Here is an 18545-nt window from a genome sequence, read left to right on the forward strand (position 1 = left end):
AAATGGGGTCACTTGTGGGGGGTTTCCACTGTTTAGGTACGTCAGGGGCTCGCTAAACGTGACATGCAGTCCGATCTGAATTCCAGCCAATTTTGCATTGAAAAAGTCAAACGGCGCCCCTACCCTTCTGAGCTCTGCCATGCGCCAAAACAGTGGTTCCCCCCCACATATCAGGCATCAGCGTACTCAGGACAAATTGCACAATAACTTTTGCAGTCCAATTTCTCCTGTTACCCTTGGTAAAATAAAAAAAATTGGACCTAAAGTAATTTTTTTGTGAAAAAAAGTTAAATGTTCATTTTTTTAAACATTCAAAAAATTCCTGTGAAGCACCTGAAGGGTTAATAAACTTCTTGAATATGGTTTTGAGCACCTTGAGGGGTGCAGTTTTTAGAATGGTGTCACTTTTGGGTATTTTCTATCATATAGACCCATCAAAGTGACTTCAAATGTGATGTGGTCCGTAAAAATAAAATGGTGCTGCAAAAATGAGAAATCGCTGGTCAACTTTTAACCCTTATAACTTCCTAACAAAAAAAAATTTTGGTTCCAAAATTGTGCTGATGTAAAGTAAACATAAGTGAAATGTTATTTATTAAGTTTTTTGTGTGCCATATCTATGTGATTTAAGGGCATAAAAATTCAAAATTGCAAAATTGCAAAATTTACTAAATTTTTGCCAAATTTCCATTTTTTTCACAAATAAACGCAAGTTATTTGAATGAAATTTTACCACTAACATGAAGTACAATATGTCACGAGAAAACAATGTTAGAATCACCGGGATCCATGGAAGCGTTTCAGAGTTATTACCTCATAAAGGTACAGTGGTCAGAATTGTAAAAATTGGCCCGGTCATGAACGCGCAAACCACCCTTGGGGGTTAAGGGGTTAAAAAGGTGAAGTGTTTTTTTTAGAGTGGGAACAATCAGACATTGCGGTATTCTGGCTCCTCTATGTCGCGGTAACCCTGTGATAGATACCTAAGCTAATGTAATGGTTTGCAAGTAAGCAACATAGGTTATCTGAAAAATAATACTACATTTCTAATTGGAGGTATTTGCTAACATTATTATTATTATACCTACAACATATTGAAATAGGATCTTGGAGATGGGAATGCCCCCTTTAAATTCAGTTAATTTGAATTATAAAATGTTTTTTTTTTCTTATAAATGAGTCACCAGAAGACAAGTCCAGACTTATCCCCTTTTATCAATACGTTCACTGATGTTCGCTCTCATCTTTGTTATAGTAATGTTCATTCGTAATTTAGATTGTGTAACACCACGCCACCTCTGCAGGTTTCCTGCGACCCACGTGCCCGGCTTCCTGCTTATATATAGTCCTTTCTGCTGTTTTGTTCACACATTATTCCTGCAGAGGGCAAGGTAAGTCTGATTATGTGTTTAGTTTGCTGTGATTTTACTGAACATTTGTGCTTCCCACGAGACATTGATTTTTCTCTATTGATTCTTAACATTTAATTCTCCATTTTTTTATGTGTATGGGACTGTGGATATTACTGACAGAAAGAGCCATGTATGTGTGGCCACTGGCCACCTGTCTGCAACATTCACCAGATGTAAGGGACCCTGATCTAGAGAGAAATGTGGGGCAGCTTCTATCATACCTTTTATAGTATATACTGTAGACATTTACTAAAAACAGTAAAAGAAATTATAAAAAGCCTTCATCTACAGTGGCATGTAAAAGTTTGGGCACCCCTGGTCAAAATTACTGTTATTCTGGACAGCAAAGCAAGTTGAGGATGAAATGATCTCTAAAAGGGCTAAAGTTAAGCCCTTCTCGACATGTGCCGTACATGTACTGCGCCATACACATATCCAGCAATCAGGTGCGGGGTGTCAGCTCTGTGTGAGAGCTGACACCCCGCAGCAACGCCCACGATCAATGGTAGCACCGATCGCAGGCATTTAACCCATCTGATGCCACTGATAGTAGTGACAACAGCATAGATGAGTATCGCAAAGGGAATGAGTTCCCTGTGTGCTTCCGTCAGGACAACGCTATCCGATCGCATTGTCCTGATGGTCTCCATGGAGACCCCCGGCCCCAAGATGGCCACAGGGTCCTTCATGGTCTTGCGGTGAAGTTGGCTTGTGAGCGTCTGCTGAGAGCAAGCGCCGGCATGCCTCCTTCACTGCTTATCAGATGCTGATGTGATACTCTGCAGTGCAGAAGCATTGAAGAGCATCAGATCAGCGATCTGACATTATATAGTGATGTTCCAGGATGGGACAATGCAAAAAAGTTTTTAAAAAAATATTAAGGGTAAAAATATTTTTTTTAAATCCCCAAATAATGAAAAAAAAAAAAGAATCAAATATTTTTCCAATAAATACATTTATGTAAAAAAAAAAAAAAAAAACACAATAAGGCTGAGTACACACGCTGCAGGTTTTTCTGCGGATCCGCAGTGGTTTTGACCCTGCGGATCTGCAGCAGTTTTTCAATGGAAAAAAACCGCAGTGCACACGGTGCGGATTTTTACGCTCGGATTTGCTGCGGTTTCAAAACCGCAGCATGTCACCTCTTTGTGCAGAATCCGCAGCGATTTTACACCTACTCCATTGTAGAGGAGTCAAACTGCAGGGGAAAACCGCAGGATAATCCGCAGATAGACCATGGATTTACCTGCGGATTTTGCAAAATCCGCGCAGAAAATTCCGCAGCAGAATCCGCAACGTGTGCACACACCCTAAGGCTATGTGCACACGCTGCGGATTCACCTGCGGGTTTTTCCGTGCAGAACCACAGGTAAAGTGACCTGCGGTTTTCCCCTGCGGTATCACACCTCTACTATGTTAAAGGTGTGAAACCGCAGCGGAATCCGCAGAAACAATTGACATGCTGCGGTTTATAAACCGCAGCAAAACCGCGCGGGAAAAACCGCAGCGTGAGCACAGTGGTTTTTAAAACCCATAGGGTATCATGGTACTGTATCATGTCTGCGGAACTGCTGCAGTTCCGCAGGGCCAAAAGCGCTGCGGAACCGCAGCAGAATCCGCAGCGTGTGCACATAGCCTAAGAGTGCACATATTTGGTATTGCCACATCAGTAACGACCCGCTCCATAAAACTGTCCCACTAGTTAACCCCTTAAGTGAACATCATAAAAAGGCAAAAAAAAATGCTTTATCATCATACCTCCGAATAAAAAGTGCAGTAAAACACAATAAAAAAGATTAATGTAAATAATAATGGTACCGCTGAATTTGTCATTTTGTCCTGCAAAAACAGCCATCATAAAGCTCCAGAAACAGAAAACTAAAAAAGTTATAGCTCTCAGAATAAAGAGATGCTATAAAATAGTTTTTATTATGTAAAAGCGCCAAAACATAAAAAAAAAATATAAATTGGGTATCGCTGTAATTGTACTGACCCGAAGAATAAAGCTGCCTTACCAATCTTACCATAAGCGGAACAGTATAAAAAAAAGCAATTCCTAAATTGATGGTTTTTGTTCATTCTGTGTTACGGGTTTGAGGAACGCACCAAATAATATAAGATGGTATAAAGGTGAGTATGCAGCCCAGGGTCCACCGTGCAGAGATGTTAACTGCTGCTTGGTAATGGAGGAATACTAGCTAGACACCGGCGGGTTAACCGCTGACCTGGTGTGTACAGGAGCAAACTCAATTACCTCACTGAGCCGCTGGAACAAGTGCGAGAGCCTGTTTATCCTCACAGGACTCGGCAGGAGAGTGCTAGAGCTAAGATACAGGACTCTGCCCCAAGGACACAGGGTTAGAGTCCCTGGGTCGCCCTCCCAGGGCTGTGGGGTACTCGGTACCGGGCCAGTCTCTCAGAGGGGAATGTCACAGCAGCGGTGACCCAGTCCATGGCCCTGCGCGCCCATGTAAAAGGGGTAGAGTGGTGGAATAAAGTTTATGAGTGATTCGTGACGCCACCTGTGGAATTCGGCAATGAAGACGTTAGACCGACGCTGCAGACAGATCCTCTGGGACAGATGGTGTGGTGCAGCAATGATGGTGTAGCCCTCCACAGGCAGGGCTGTAGTCCCAGGGCAGTGTAGATCGGTGTTGGGGAAGAGGGTGCAGTGTCTGGCACAGAGATGTAGCAGTGCTGGAGAAGTTGTAGAAAGAAGGCAAGGACACAGCGGAATGTAGTTTCTTTACCTTTACTTTGTAAGTGCAGTCCAGGGTCCAGATTACAGATGGCACAGGAGCTGATTAGCCTGGAAGCAACTCAGGAATCTCTCTATGCAGATAGGTTGTGTAGTCTCCTTCCTAGCGCTTACTTGAGGTACATCCAGTACTGTGTTACACTGAAGTTCCTCCTTCTTGTTCCCTCGCAGGATCTACCTTGTATGGCAGACAGCTGTAGCCAGCGTCGGACTGGAACACCTTGGGCCCACCAGAGAAAATCATTCTTGGGGCCCACTATGTAGCTGCATAGAGTTAAATACCAGACCACCAATTGTGCGGTAAAACACACTAATATCCGGGTATAATATAAGGTTGTACATGTCTTAATTATGTAGCAGGAGTTGGGGTAGCCCCCTCATAGAATATAAAGCAGCCCCCTCATAGAATATAATGTAGACCCCTCATAGAATATAATGCAGCCATCTCATAGAATATAATGCAGCCATCTCATAGAATATAATACTGCCCCCCTCATAGGGTATAATGATAGGGTATAATGCACCCCCTCATAGGGTATAATGCACCCCCTCATAGGGAATAATGCTGCCCTCCTCATAGGGTATAATGCTGCCTCCTCATAGGGTATAATGCTGCCTCCTCATAGGGTATAATGCTGCCTCCTCATAGGGTATAATGCTGCCCCCTCATAGGGTATAATACTGCCCCCCTGATAGGGAATAATGCACCCCCTCATAGGGTATAATACTGCCCCCCTCATAGGGAATAATGCACCCCCTCATAGGGAATAATGCACCCCCTCATAGGGTATAATGCTGCCCCCTCATAGGGTATAATACTGCCCCCCTCATAGGGTATAATACTGCCCCCCTCATAGGGTATAATGCTGCCCCCCTCATAGGGTATAATACTGCCCCCCTCATAGGGAATAATGCTGCCCTCCTCATAGGGAATAATGCTGCCTCCTCATAGGGAATAATGCTGCCTCCTCATAGGGTATAATGCTGCCTCCTCATAGGGTATAATGCTGCCTCCTCATAGGGTATAATGCTATATAGATATATAGAGTTAGATAGATATAGATAGAAAGATAGATGTAGAAATAGATAGATATAGAGATAGATAGTAGATAATAGATAGAAAGTAGATAATGGATAGATATAGATAGAAAGATTCATAGAGATAGATAGAGATAGATATAAAGATAGATATAGAAAGAAATATAGATAGATCGATAGATAGATATAGAGATAGATAGAAAATAGATAATGGATAGATAGATAGATAGATATATAGATAGCTATAGATAGAAAGATATAGAGATATATAGATAGAGATAGATAATAGATAGAGATAGATAATAGACAGAGATATACAGATATAATAATAATAATAATAATAATAATAATAATAATATAGACATATATAGATATAGAGATAAATATATATAGATAGATGGCTATAAATAAAAATAGATATAGAGATATATATAGCGATAGATAGATATAGAGATAATAGATATAGAGATAGATAGATATAGAAAGATAGATATAGAGATATATATATATATAGAGATAATAGCTAGATATAGAGATATGTATAGAGATAGATAGATATAGAGTTAGAAAGATAGATATAGAGAGATATAGAGATAGATAGAGATAGCTAGATAGATGGATAGATAGATATAGATAATAGAGATAATAGATAGATATAATAGATAGATATAGAGATAGATATAGAGATAGATGGATAGATCAATAGATAGATAGATAAAGAGAGAGAGATAGAGATAGATAGATAATGAGATATAGAGATAGATATAGAGATATGGTGTTAGATAGAAAGATAGATATAGAGATAGATAGATAGATATAGAGATAGATATGGATATAGAGATAACAGATAGATATAGATAGATATAGAGATAGATAGATAGATAGATATAGAGATAATATATAGATAGATAGATATAGAGATAATATATAGATAGCTATAGAGAGAGAGATATAGAGATAGATATAGAGAGAAACAGATATAGAGATAGATATAGAGATAAACAGATATAGAGATAGATATAGAGATAGATAGGTAGATAGATATAGAGATAATAGATAGATATAGAGATAGATAGATATAGATATAAAGATAGATAGAGATAGAGAGAGCGGTAGATATAGAGAGAGATAGATATAGAGAGATAGATACAGAGATCGATAAATAGATAGAGAGATAGATATAGATAATAGATAGAGATAGATAAAGATAGATAATAAATATAGAGATAACAGATAGATATAGAGATAGAGTAAGACAGAAAGATATAGAGATAGGTAGATATAGATAATAGAGATAGCTAGATAGATAGACATAATAGATAGATATAGATATAGAGATAGATAGAAAGACAGATATAGAGATAGATGTAGAGATAGAAAGATAGATATAGAGATAGAGCGATAGATAGAGATAGATATAGATAATAGATAGATAGATAGATAGAGAAAGATAGATAGATAGATATACAGAGAGATAGATATAGAGATAGAGATAAATAGATAGATAGATAGATATAGAGAGAGATATAGAGAGAAATAGATATAGATATAGAGATAATAGATATATATAGAGATAGATAGATATAGATATAGAGAGAGATAGATACAGAGAAAAGATATAGAGATAAATAGATAGAGATAGATATATAGATATAGAGATAGAAAGATAGATATAGAGATAGATAGAGATATATAGATAGATAGCTATAGAGAGAGATATAGAGATAGATATAGAGAGAAATAGATATAGATATAGAGATAGATAGATAGAGATAGATATATAGATATAGATATAAAGATAGATATAGAGATAGATATAGAGATAGAGCGATAGATAGCGAGAGAAATAAATATAGAGATAGATAGATACAGAGAAAAGATATAGAGATAGATAACGGATAGATAAATAGATAGATAGGTATAGAGATAGATAGATATAGATGGTAGCTAGATAGATAATAAATATAGAGATAATAGATATAGAGATAGATAGAGTAAGATAGATAGATATAGAGATAGATAGATAGATAGATAGATAGATATAGAGATAGATGTAGAGATAGAAAGATAGAAATAAAGATAGAGCGATAGATATAGATATAGAAATAGATAGATATAGATAATAGATAGAGATAGATATAGAGATAGATAGATATAGATAATAGATAGAGATAGAAAGATAGATAGATATAAGAGAGATAGAGAGAGAGATATAGAGATATAGAGATAGATAGAGAGAGACAGATAGAGAGAGCGAGAGAGATATAAAAAACAAAACAAAACACAATACTCACCTCTCCTCCTCGCTCCCACGCTGATTCCGGCAGCCGGCTTCAGTGTCAGGAGCTGCCCCCTCTGCCAGACACACAGCGGGTGCGCGATGTAGTGACGTCATCGCGCACTGGCTGTGAGTCAGGAGCAGAGAGGACTGAGGGCGGCGCCGGCCCTGATTTACAGCTGTAGTCTGCAGAGCAGCTTACTGGGCTGGGGGCGGGGCCTCTGGGGGGTGGAGACCTGAAATGATATTCACTGCTTGGCAGTGAATATTCATTTCTCTTTAGCAGCGGGGACAGGGGCTCCTGCCTCCTGACACCGCTGCTGCTCCACTGGCAGGGGCCCCCATAGCAGCTGCATGGTGTGCGACACACCACTGGCTGGGGGCCCCTGGAGCAGCGGGGGCCCTAGGCAACTGCTGGCCCTGTATGCCTGCAGGTGCCAGGGCCCACCAGATGCCAGGGCCCACCGGAGAATCCACCGGTTCTCCGGTGGGCCAGTCCGACGCTGACCCTAAACATACAGTCAGAGCTACAATGGAATGGTTTAGATCAAAGCAGATTCATGTGTGTGAACGGCATAATCACAGTTCAGACTGAAATCCCATCAAGAATCCGTGACAAGTAGAGTTGAGCGAAACGGGTCGAAAAATTTCAAAAGTCGCCGACTTTTGGTAAAGTCGGGTTTCATGAAACGAAACCCGACCCTAGGGTGAGGTCTGCCATGAGCTCGGCGATCCACGGACACTGTGGGCAATGTGATGACATAGGCAGGGGTCACCACCATCTTTGAGAAGGGCATGCAAGTGATTGGCTTGCTTTGGGGGGGCGTCACAGGGGGTATAAAAGGGCGTGTACGCCGACCGCCATGTTACTCATGCTGATCTCAGAATAGGGAGAGCTGCTGCTGCTGCTGCTGATTCTGTAGGGAGAGCGTTAGGCAGGGAAGAAGACACCAAAAACTGCTTCTGCTGCTAGCGATTTTGCCTGTACAACACACCAGTCACTGTGTGTGCAGTGCAAGTGGAGGCTATATTTTGCTGGATCAGCTGTGTTGGTTGTTAGGCTGCCTTATAAGGCTTCCTGATAGCTGATTTGCTGTTTTCCCACTGCTCTGCAAACTGCTTTTTTAAAAGCAATCCAAATTTTTTTTTTTGTCCTGGTGAGGTACTGAGCGTGCATTTTTTCACACCATACAGCGGTGTACGCTCCTCACACAGTACCGTGTAACGGCTGTTATCACGGCCACAGTGAAGCTATCTGTGTGTGACTCTGTAAGGATAAGTCGAGGACATGTTCCGTTCTTACAGACCTCCACCTTCTAGTTTTGTCTGGTTTTCAAACAGTTAAGTATATTTGCTGTTTGATCACATTCAAAACTATAGAGAGACAGCGTGTCAGTCCGTATACTTAAAAAACACGGAGCCTGACAATTTTACGGACACCGGACAGCGGTGTACGTGCACGCTCCTCTCTCAGTACCGTGTAACGGTTGTTATCACGGCCACAGTGAAGCTATCTGTGTGTGACTCTGTAAGGATAAGTCGAGGACTTGTTCCGTTCTTACAGACCTACACTCTAGGGAGATTCCTATTCTGCCCAATTCTATATACACTTTGTAGTTTGTCATACACTAGCCAATTTCTGCCTGTGACATAGCAGTGTGATATTCACTGGGCCTCACACAATCCAACAGTGTCTACAAGTGTGTTCAGAAATTCTACATCTCCCCTGTCCTATAGTGACATTTTTCACACCTGCGACATTGAGCCTGTGACATAGCGGTGTGATATTCACTGAGCCTCACACAATCCAACAGTGTCCACAAGTGTGTTCAGAAATTCTACATCTCCCCTGTCCTATAGTGACATTTCTCACACCTACGACATTGAGCCTGTGACATAGCGGTGTGATATTCACTGGACCTCACACAATCCAACAGTGTCCACAAGTGTGTTCAGAAATTCTACATCTCCCCTGTCCTATAGTGACATTTTTCACACCTGCGACATTGAGACTGTGACATAGCAGTGTGATATTCACTGGGCCTCACACAATCCAACAGTGTCCACAAGTGTGTTCAGAAATTCTACATCTCCCCTGTCCTATATTGACATTTTTCACACCTGCGACATTGAGCCTGTGACATAGCGGTGTGATATTCACTGGGTCTCACACAATCCAACAGTGTCCACAAGTGTGTTCAGAAATTCTACATCTCTCCTGTCCTATAGTGACATTTTTCACACCTGCGACATTGAGACTGTGACATAGCAGTGTGATATTCAGTGGGCCTCACACAATCCAACAGTGTCCACAAGTGTGTTCAGAAATTCTACATCTCCCCTGTCCTATAGTGACATTTTTCACACCTGCGACATTGAGCCTGTGACATAGCGGTGTGATATTCACTGGGCCTCACACAATCCAACAGTGTCCACAAGTGTGTTCAGAAATTCTACATCTCCCCTGTCCTATAGTGACATTTTTCACACCTGCGACATTGAGACTGTGACATAGCGGTGTGATATTCACTGGGCCTCACACAATCCAACAGTGTCCACAAGTGTGTTCAGAAATTCTACATCTCCCCTGTCCTATAGTGACATTTTTCACACCTGCGACATGGAGACTGTGACATAGCGGTGTGATATTCACTGGGCCTCACACAATCCAACAGTGTCCACATGTGTGTTCAGAAATTCTACATCTCCCCTGTCCTATAGTGACATTTTTCACACCTACGACATTGAACCTGTGACATAGCGGTGTGATATTCACTGGGCCTCACACAATCCAACAGTGTCCACAAGTGTGTTCAGAAATTCTACATCTCCCCTGTCCTATAGTGACATTTTTCACACCTGCGACATTGAGACTGTGACATAGCGGTGTGATATTCACTGGGCCTCACACAATCCAACAGTGTCCACAAGTGTGTTCAGAAATTCTACATCTCCCCTGTCCTATAGTGACATTTTTCACACCTGCGACATTAAGCCTGTGACATAGCGGTGTGATATTCACTGGGCCTCACACAATCCAACAGTGTCCACAAGTGTGTTCAGAAATTCTACATCTCCCCTGTCCTATAATGACATTTTTCACACCTGCGACATTGAGACTGTGACATAGCGGTGTGATATTCACTGGGCCTCACACAATCCAACAGTGTCCACAAGTGTGTTCAGAAATTCTACATCTCCCCTGTCCTATAGTGACATTTTTCACACCTGCGACATTGAGACTGTGACATAGCGGTGTGATATTCACTGGGCCTCACACAATCCAACAGTGTCCACAAGTGTGTTCAGAAATTCTACATCTCCCCTGTCCTATATACACCTTGTACCTTGTTTTACATTACTATATAGTTTGTGGGATTTTGTGTACATTTTTACCAAAAATGAGGAAGGCTGGTGGAAGAGGCAGTGGAATTGGGCGGGGGTTGCCAGCTGGTAATGATGGTGTTGGTGGTGGATCTGATGGTAGTGGCAAAAGCAAAATAGGATCGAATGCAGGAGGTGTTGAGCCTGCGTCATCATCTGGCACCACAAGGCCTCGAAGGCTTAGTTTTCTAAGAGTTGGCAAACCGCTTTTAAAGCCAGAGCTTCAGGAAAAAGTTTTGGCTTACATTGCTTACCACACCTTTCCTTGTGTCCTTCACCCCAACCAAGATTGAAGGATGACGCAGGCCATACAACTGATTACTCCATGGAGCTGTTTTCACATACCATGCCTGGGCTATCAAGTGAAATGGTGAATTACCCAGGCCAAGATGAATCTGACATGGAGTGCACTGATGCACAGGCACTGATAGATGATTCTGCTGGTACATTCACTCAGAGCACTACATTGTCCTCACAGTGTAATGAGCCAGATTCTGACCCTGATGAGACTCAGGTGCAACTTCCCGCATACTATACCACCATACACGGTGACACAGAGGAAGGTGCACATGACATTGAAGAGGAGGTGATGGATGACCTAGTTGTTGACCCAGATTGGCATCCATTGGGGGAAGAGGGTGCTGCTTCCAATAGCTCAGATGAGGAGGAGGAGCATCCGCAGCAGACATCGACATCGCAACAGCTATTATCTGGCAGGCCCGGAGCACTCCAAAGACAGGTTCCAAAAATCAAAAGAGTTGCTGGACAGCTTGTCCAGACGGTCAAAATAGCACAGCGTGCTAGGCCGCAAAATGACTTCCAAAGTAGAAAGAGTGCAGTGTGACACTTTTTTGAACAAAATCCTCATGATCAGGCCAAGGTTATCTGTAAGAAGTGCGCAAAGACCTTTAGCCGAGGGAAAAATCTGAAAAATTTGAATACCAGTTGCATGCTTAGACATTTAACCAGCATGCACTTGCAAGCGTGGACACAACACCAAACCTCAAGTACCACATGTGCAACTGATCACAAAGAAGGTAGTCAGCAATGCTACATTGTTTCCCCCACTGTAAGCCCACCGGTTAGCACAGCAGCAAATGTTGAGGTGTCGTTGCAAGGCCAAAGCAGTCAGGGAATCCCACTGTTATATCAACGAAAGACTGAATCTAGGCCATCAGAAAGAACACCAACTCCATCACCATCATCAACCCTCTCTCAGTCCGCCCTGTCCACCGCTAGTTCCACCATATGCAGCTCTCAAGTCCAGCTCACCCTCCCAGAGACTATGAGTAGGTCAAGAAAGTACTCAGTCTCTCATCCGCGTACACTGGGTTTGAACGCCCACATTGCCAAACTAATCTCGTTAGAGATGATGCCCTATCGGTTGGTGGAAAGCGCAGCTTTCCGCTAACTCATGGCCTATGCAGTACCACGCTATGACCTACCCAGTCGCCACTTCTTCTCTCGCAAAGCCATCTCAGCCCTCCACCATCATGTGAAAGATCGCATTGTCCATGCACTCAAGCAGTCAGTGAGTGGAAAGGTGCAACTCACAACAGATGCATGGTCCAGTCGGCATGGCCAGGGCCGTTACGTGTCCATCACTGCACACTGGGTTAATGTGGTGGATGCAGGGTCCACAGGGGACAGCGGTGGTGGGACAGTGCTGCCTAGCCCACGGTATAGGAAACAGTTGGCTGTAGGCGTTCGACCCTCCTCCTCCTCCTCCTCCAGAAGCGAAAGCTCGTCCACAGAGCGCAGTCGTACGAGCACTCCATCTGCAGCTGCCACTGTTGCACACGAGGTGTCCCCCTATCGAGCAGCTAGTGGAAAGCGTCAGCAGGCTGTGTTGCAGATGATGTGTTTGGGCGACATACACACCGCGGAGGTGCTGGCCGAGTACTTTCAGCGACAAACTGAGTCATGGCTGGGCAGTATACATCTTGAGGCAGGCAAGGTAGTTAGTGATAACGGCCGTAATTTTGTGGCAGCCATAGCCCTTTCAAAACTCAGCCACATACCTTGCTTGGCTCACACCTTGAACCTGGTGGTGCAGTGCTTCCTCAACAATTATCCAGAGTTAACAGCCCTGCTCCAGAAGGTGCGAAGACTGTGCGCGCACATCCGCCGGTCGCCTGTACACTCCATTCGTATGCAGAAGCTGCAGAGATTGCTCCACCTTCCCAACCACCGCCTCATTATCGACATTGCAACAAGGTGGAACTCCACCCTGCACATGGTTGAGCGGCTGTGCGAACAGAGGCAGGCCATAATGCATTTGTGGGAGGATACATGGCCAGGCACTTTGAGAGCAGACATGGAGTTGACAGGTATGCAGTGGTCGAAGCTGAAAGACCTCTGTAAAGTCCTTCAGTGTTTTGAGGAATGCACACGGCTGGTAAGCGCAGACGACGCCATCCTAAGCATGAGCATCCCACTTATGCGTCTGCTCGTGCAAACTTTGACGCACCTTAAGGAGCAGGCGTCTGCAGCCAATGTTGACGAGGAGGAAGAGGAGGAGGAAATGCTTGATGACATTCAGCCATTGTCTGCTCAGGGACCTCTCCTGGACGAGGTGGAGGAAGAAGAGGAGGAGGAGGATGATGATGGGGATGATTACTTAGGGGAGGAGGATGCATCTCGTGGGGCAAGTGAAAATGTTGGCGTGGCAAGGTCTGGTACAGGGTTTGTGCGTGACTGGAGGGATGTGGATTTGCCAGAAAGTGTTCCTCCAACCAGCACTCGCAGTGCATCATTGACACCGGGAACATTGGCCCACATGTCAGATTATGCCTTGCAGATCCTAAAAAGGGACCCCCGCATTGCCAATATGATGAACGATGACGACTACTGGTTGGCCAGCATCCTGGATCCACGCTATAAAGGCAAAATACAAAACATCATGCCACAGGAGAACCTTGACCTAATATTGGCTAATAAACAAGCAACTCTGGTAAACCGGTTGGTTGAGGCATTCCCAGCACACAGCAGCGGTGATGGTTCTCACACGAGCCGTACGGGCCGGGGGCAGCTTGGCAGAGGTGTTCGTGGTGCACACAGCAGAAGTGGAGTTGGAGACATGGGTTTCATGACAATGTTGTGGACTGATTTTTCAAGTACCGCTCACACAACTGGTAATACTGTATCGATGGAAAGTGACAGGAGACAGCAGTGGTCAACTATGGTTACAAAATACTTTTCCTCCCATATCAATGTTCTCCCGCACAGGTCATTCCCCTTTGACTATTGGGCCGCTAAACTGGACACCTAGCCTGAATTGGCACAATGTGCCTTACAGGAGCTCGCTTGCCCAGCTGCAAGTGTGCTATCGGAAAGAGTCTTCAGTGCAGCTGGATCAATCCTGACAGAAAAAAGGACCCGTCTGTCAACCCAAAATGTGGATGATCTAACCTTCATTAAAATGAACCATGCATGGGTTTCCAAGGATTTTGTCCCACCTTCCCTTGATGACACATAGATTGCCAGAAAAATGGCTTGCTTTGGTCCTCCTCCTATTCCGCGAATTTGACCTATTTCGCCTTTTGCAGCAGCTGAATGTCCCACATCTACATATGCCACTTTGTAAACCGCCCTAACTGGGCTGCCCCCCCCATGGCCCCCATGGCCGAAACCGTGCGAGTGCCGTTGCCCTGGACAGGTGGGTAGGCCGACTCTTGGGCACGGGCACTGGCACAGGGTCCCTCATAGTGCAATCAAGTGTCTCTGATGGTGGTGGTGCACACCCGCCGTCTGACACACCGCCGTACTATGAGGGGCCCAGTGCCAGTACCGACACCCACGAGTGTGCCCCCCTTGCTTGGGCAGGGCCCCAGCATTTGCAATGTTTACCTCTCCCTGCTCCTCTGCTGTGTAGTCTGGGCTTTCAAATCCTTCACTGGGAGTGCCACTACAAATTGATTGAACTGAAAGATGATGGTTAAGGCGTAGCTATGCCCTGTCCTGCTGGCCGGGCTCTAGCTCCAGATGATCAATGGCTTCCATTTCTTATGGACGTCGACTCACAATGACATGCAGTGGTGGTTTATCATCAGCTTTCACAGTTTTCCTACTCACAAACGTGTGACATTCCGGCGCACATTTTAAAATGTGCCCTCTCATGCCAATCAAATAGAATCGCCTACGGCCTGTAGCTTCTGTCTTTTGCACTCCAAAGTTACGTGACAGATCATGATAGCCAGTGAGCACCATGTTTACATTGCTCCCTGTGATAAAAATTTGATTGAGATGAGTAACAGTGATCGAATCAACGAAAGTGTGATACAGCAAGACTTTATTCACAAAAAAATGTTTTCACTGTCTCAACACACAAATTAATTGAGGGTCAGCATCGTCTATGCGAATTGTGACGGAAGTTTTTCCCGTGAATAGTAATTCCTAGATTTCTGCAATCACTAGCCTTTATGTCAGTAATTGTATGCATCTCATTTCCTATTGCGGAGAGGCTGGACTGTATTACTGAAACAGAAATATATATGAAGATTTAAAAATAACACCAAAAGTATATAGTTGTGTACGCCTCAAATGCATTTCCTTTTTTCCACTTTTTAGATTGCTGTGTAATCCATACTGAGAACACGGAGATTTTACATGTTTAAACTATGCTATATATACCTGCTATCCAGTGATAAAGTACCCTTTCTCAACTTTGTACAATCTGGTCAAATCCATACTGGGCCTGAGAACATCTGAGTCTGCCTCCTGATCTATAGACATATATTTTTAATGTGTAAACTAGGCTACATATATACGTGTTATCCGGTGAAACTGTACCCTTTATCAACTTTCTACAATGTCGTTGAATCCATACTGGGCCTGAGAACGGCTGCCGAGCTGTTAAGCAAGCTACAGCACCTGTGGTTTGGACACGTAATTTTTTCAGGAATGACGGTTAGGCCTAACTCCGGAATTGCGGTTGACCTGAACTTACTGGGAAATCATCGTTCGCGGGGAATAATCTGAATCCCAGATCCCCATCACTAACGGAGTTCAGCAGGTTATCTGCACCTGTAAGCGACAAAAGTTGGTCCTTTCAGTGTAGCGTGCATGCAGCCCTGGACATGTACGGGAATGCTAAGCCTGTTATTGCTCGATCTCACGTGCCAGAGCCTCGCTTATCCCTCTAGTAAGCTTGACGCGTGCTGCGGGGCATGCCGGAGTCTCGGTTGTTAACGGAATAAAGCTGAGAAATCGCTAGCACAACTACAAACACACATACCACACCACACACAGAATCGACAAAGCTTTCAAAGTGTGCATCTTTTCTTTAGGTGGCATGGTTGTGGTTTCCCGGATGGAGTCCAATTAAGCCACAGGCTCCACTCCTGGTGGTGCCCTTTTGGACATTCCTTTAAGGTTCAGCTTTGCAATCATACTGCCCCCGGAAACCAAAAACTTTGCCTTCATGGACGCTGTTTGGAGGTTCGTGGGAATAACGCCGCCCGATCAGCAGTCGGCATATGGGTCGCCCTCCCAGGGCTGTGGGGTACTCGATACCGGGCTGGTGTCATTGGGATGTGTCACAGCAGCGGTGACCCGGACGGTGGCCCTGGGCGCCCATGTAAATGGCGTGGTATAATGGTAAAGAGTTTATATAGATAGTTTGACGCCACCTGTGGTGTTCGGCAACATAGATGTTAGGCCGACGCTGCATGCAGATCCTCTGGGACTGATGGTGTTGTGCAGCAAAGATGGTGAAGCTCCCCACAGGTGGAGCTGGAGTCCCAGGGAAGTGTAGATGTAGTTATGGGGGAAAGGCACAGGCGGTGTAGGTGCTGGTACCCAGATGTAGCGGTGCTGGAACAACTGTAGGACACCAGAGCGTGCAGTTCCAAAGCTTTACTCACAGTCTGCAGGTTACACAGATGCCTGCCTCCGTGCTGTGTCCTCTGGGTCAGGACCTCAGCCAACCTCCAGGACCAAAATGGAAAGCTCCCTTCCAACACTCCGCCAACATGTACCTTCCTGAACGTCTCCTTTCTAGCACTTGTGGAGGAAGCACTCACAGGACCGTGGTTCACTGAAGCGCCTCCTGTCTAACAGATGTTCCTCAGACTTTACTTGTATGGCAGACAGCTGTAGCCTTTTCCTTCTGGCTCCCACATGTCGATGCTGGGGCCTCCGAGCCTTAGTTGGGTACAGAGCATTTATAGCTGCTACTTCCCCCGGTTTCTGCTGCAGGAATGTCAGTGTCCCTACAAACTCGGAGACCGGAATCGGGACCATGCGATCCAGCTAGGAGTGAGCCTTAACTCTGCTCATCCTCCAGCTCCCCTTCTCACGTCCACACACTTCCCCTTCCCTGCACAGAGTGCCCTAACTTACCTCCTCCCGACCACAGAGAGCAGCTCCTCAGCAGTCAGGTTCAGAGGTCTCTCTGCTAGCCTGGAGTGGGAAATATGTTGTGTGTTGGTTTCACTGCTAGAGAGATCCTTCGTTGCTCCCAAGCTTGACAACACACTCCCTAGGAGGAAGGTAATGCCACAGTGGCGACCGTACTCTTGTGGACGCCACTAGTGCACTGAGGCCCAGCCACTGCTGGATGATGCTGCTGGTACATTGACCCAGACCACTACATTCCCCTCGCACTCTACACTGCCAGAATCTGACCCAGAGGAAACTCAGGTTCCCCTTCCCACATACTATACCACCTTACACGGTGACAAAGAAGAAGGTGCAGATGAAAGTGCAGGTTCCTTGAGCAGGTGGGGGGGCATACTCATGGGCAATGGCACTGGCACAGGGCACCGCATAGTACGCAAAAGTGTCTCTGCCGGTGAGAGGGCTAAAACAGCCAAGTGCAGTGAGATGGAAGATGGGGACAACAAGGAGTTCAGGGTAGTGCAGGGATTCCCTAGCAAGGAGACTTATGTATTTGTTTTCAATGTTGGGACAGCAATTTTTGGGGAGCACTATACTCTGGTGAATGATATATGGGGCCCACCATACACTGGAGCATTCCAAAGGTGGACATCAGACACTGGAGCAGCATTTACAGGGCCCATTATACACTAGAGCAGTAGAAATGGGGCCCATTATATATGGAGCATTATTTGGGCCCATAAGACAGTGGAGCTTCATCCATTGGGACCAACATATACTATAGCATTATGTGGAGCTCATCATATACAGTTTGAAACATTATATGGGATTAATGATTCCATATGGAGAAATATATGGGCCTCATTACTCTGTATAGTGCACTAAGCGCTGGCCATAATACTGTATGGAGTTATATACTGTCCGTTTTTGGAGGTAATGGAGAATTTAAAATGGATATCAGTCATGAGATGTAAGAAGTGAAGTATTTTTCATTGTACTATACTGCTATTTCTCTGCCGTATCGGAGCATCATGAGTTGTGGTATGTGTTAAAGGGGCGCTCTTTGGCCCTGGGCACACGAAAACCTGGAGCCAGCCCTACCCCCCCACAACTGTAGCCAAATAACCCCCATTTTTCAGTGCGTAACTAGTATTATGAAGTAAATTAAGGTTGACAAGCTTAAGTAAGAAGAATTGATGCTTTTAGCATTCAAATGGGCACTGTACGTGTGTTTCCTGTCCTCCTCTCACTGCCGACTTTAATTCTCCATTGACTTACATTGGGTTTCGTGTTTCGGTCGGACCCCCGACTTTTCCCTATAGTCGGAAGATTTTGC

The 18545-nt window shown here is 44.6% G+C and overlaps 1 protein-coding gene across 2 annotated transcripts in view; it reads left to right on the forward strand.

Moving 5' to 3' along the window:
* The first annotated feature begins 1237 nt into the window (after window positions 1-1237).
* LOC141054231 (queuosine 5'-phosphate N-glycosylase/hydrolase-like) overlaps window positions 1238-18545 on the forward strand; it is a 68072-nt gene continuing 50764 nt past the window's right edge. Inside the window, exons 1-2 of one of the 2 annotated variants that reach the window (XM_073551469.1) lie at window positions 1253-1391; window positions 4342-4470. The gene's annotated coding sequence lies outside the window, so the exon portion shown is untranslated. Of the gene's footprint in view, window positions 1392-4341; window positions 4471-18545 lie in introns of both variants that reach the window. The other variant, XM_073551468.1, reaches the window with a different exon arrangement.

Source organism: Dendrobates tinctorius, unplaced genomic scaffold (genome assembly GCF_039654945.1).
Source record: "Dendrobates tinctorius isolate UK_male_01 unplaced genomic scaffold, ASM3965494v1 ptg000177l, whole genome shotgun sequence".
In the NCBI taxonomy this organism is placed as follows: Eukaryota; Metazoa; Chordata; class Amphibia; order Anura; family Dendrobatidae; genus Dendrobates; species Dendrobates tinctorius.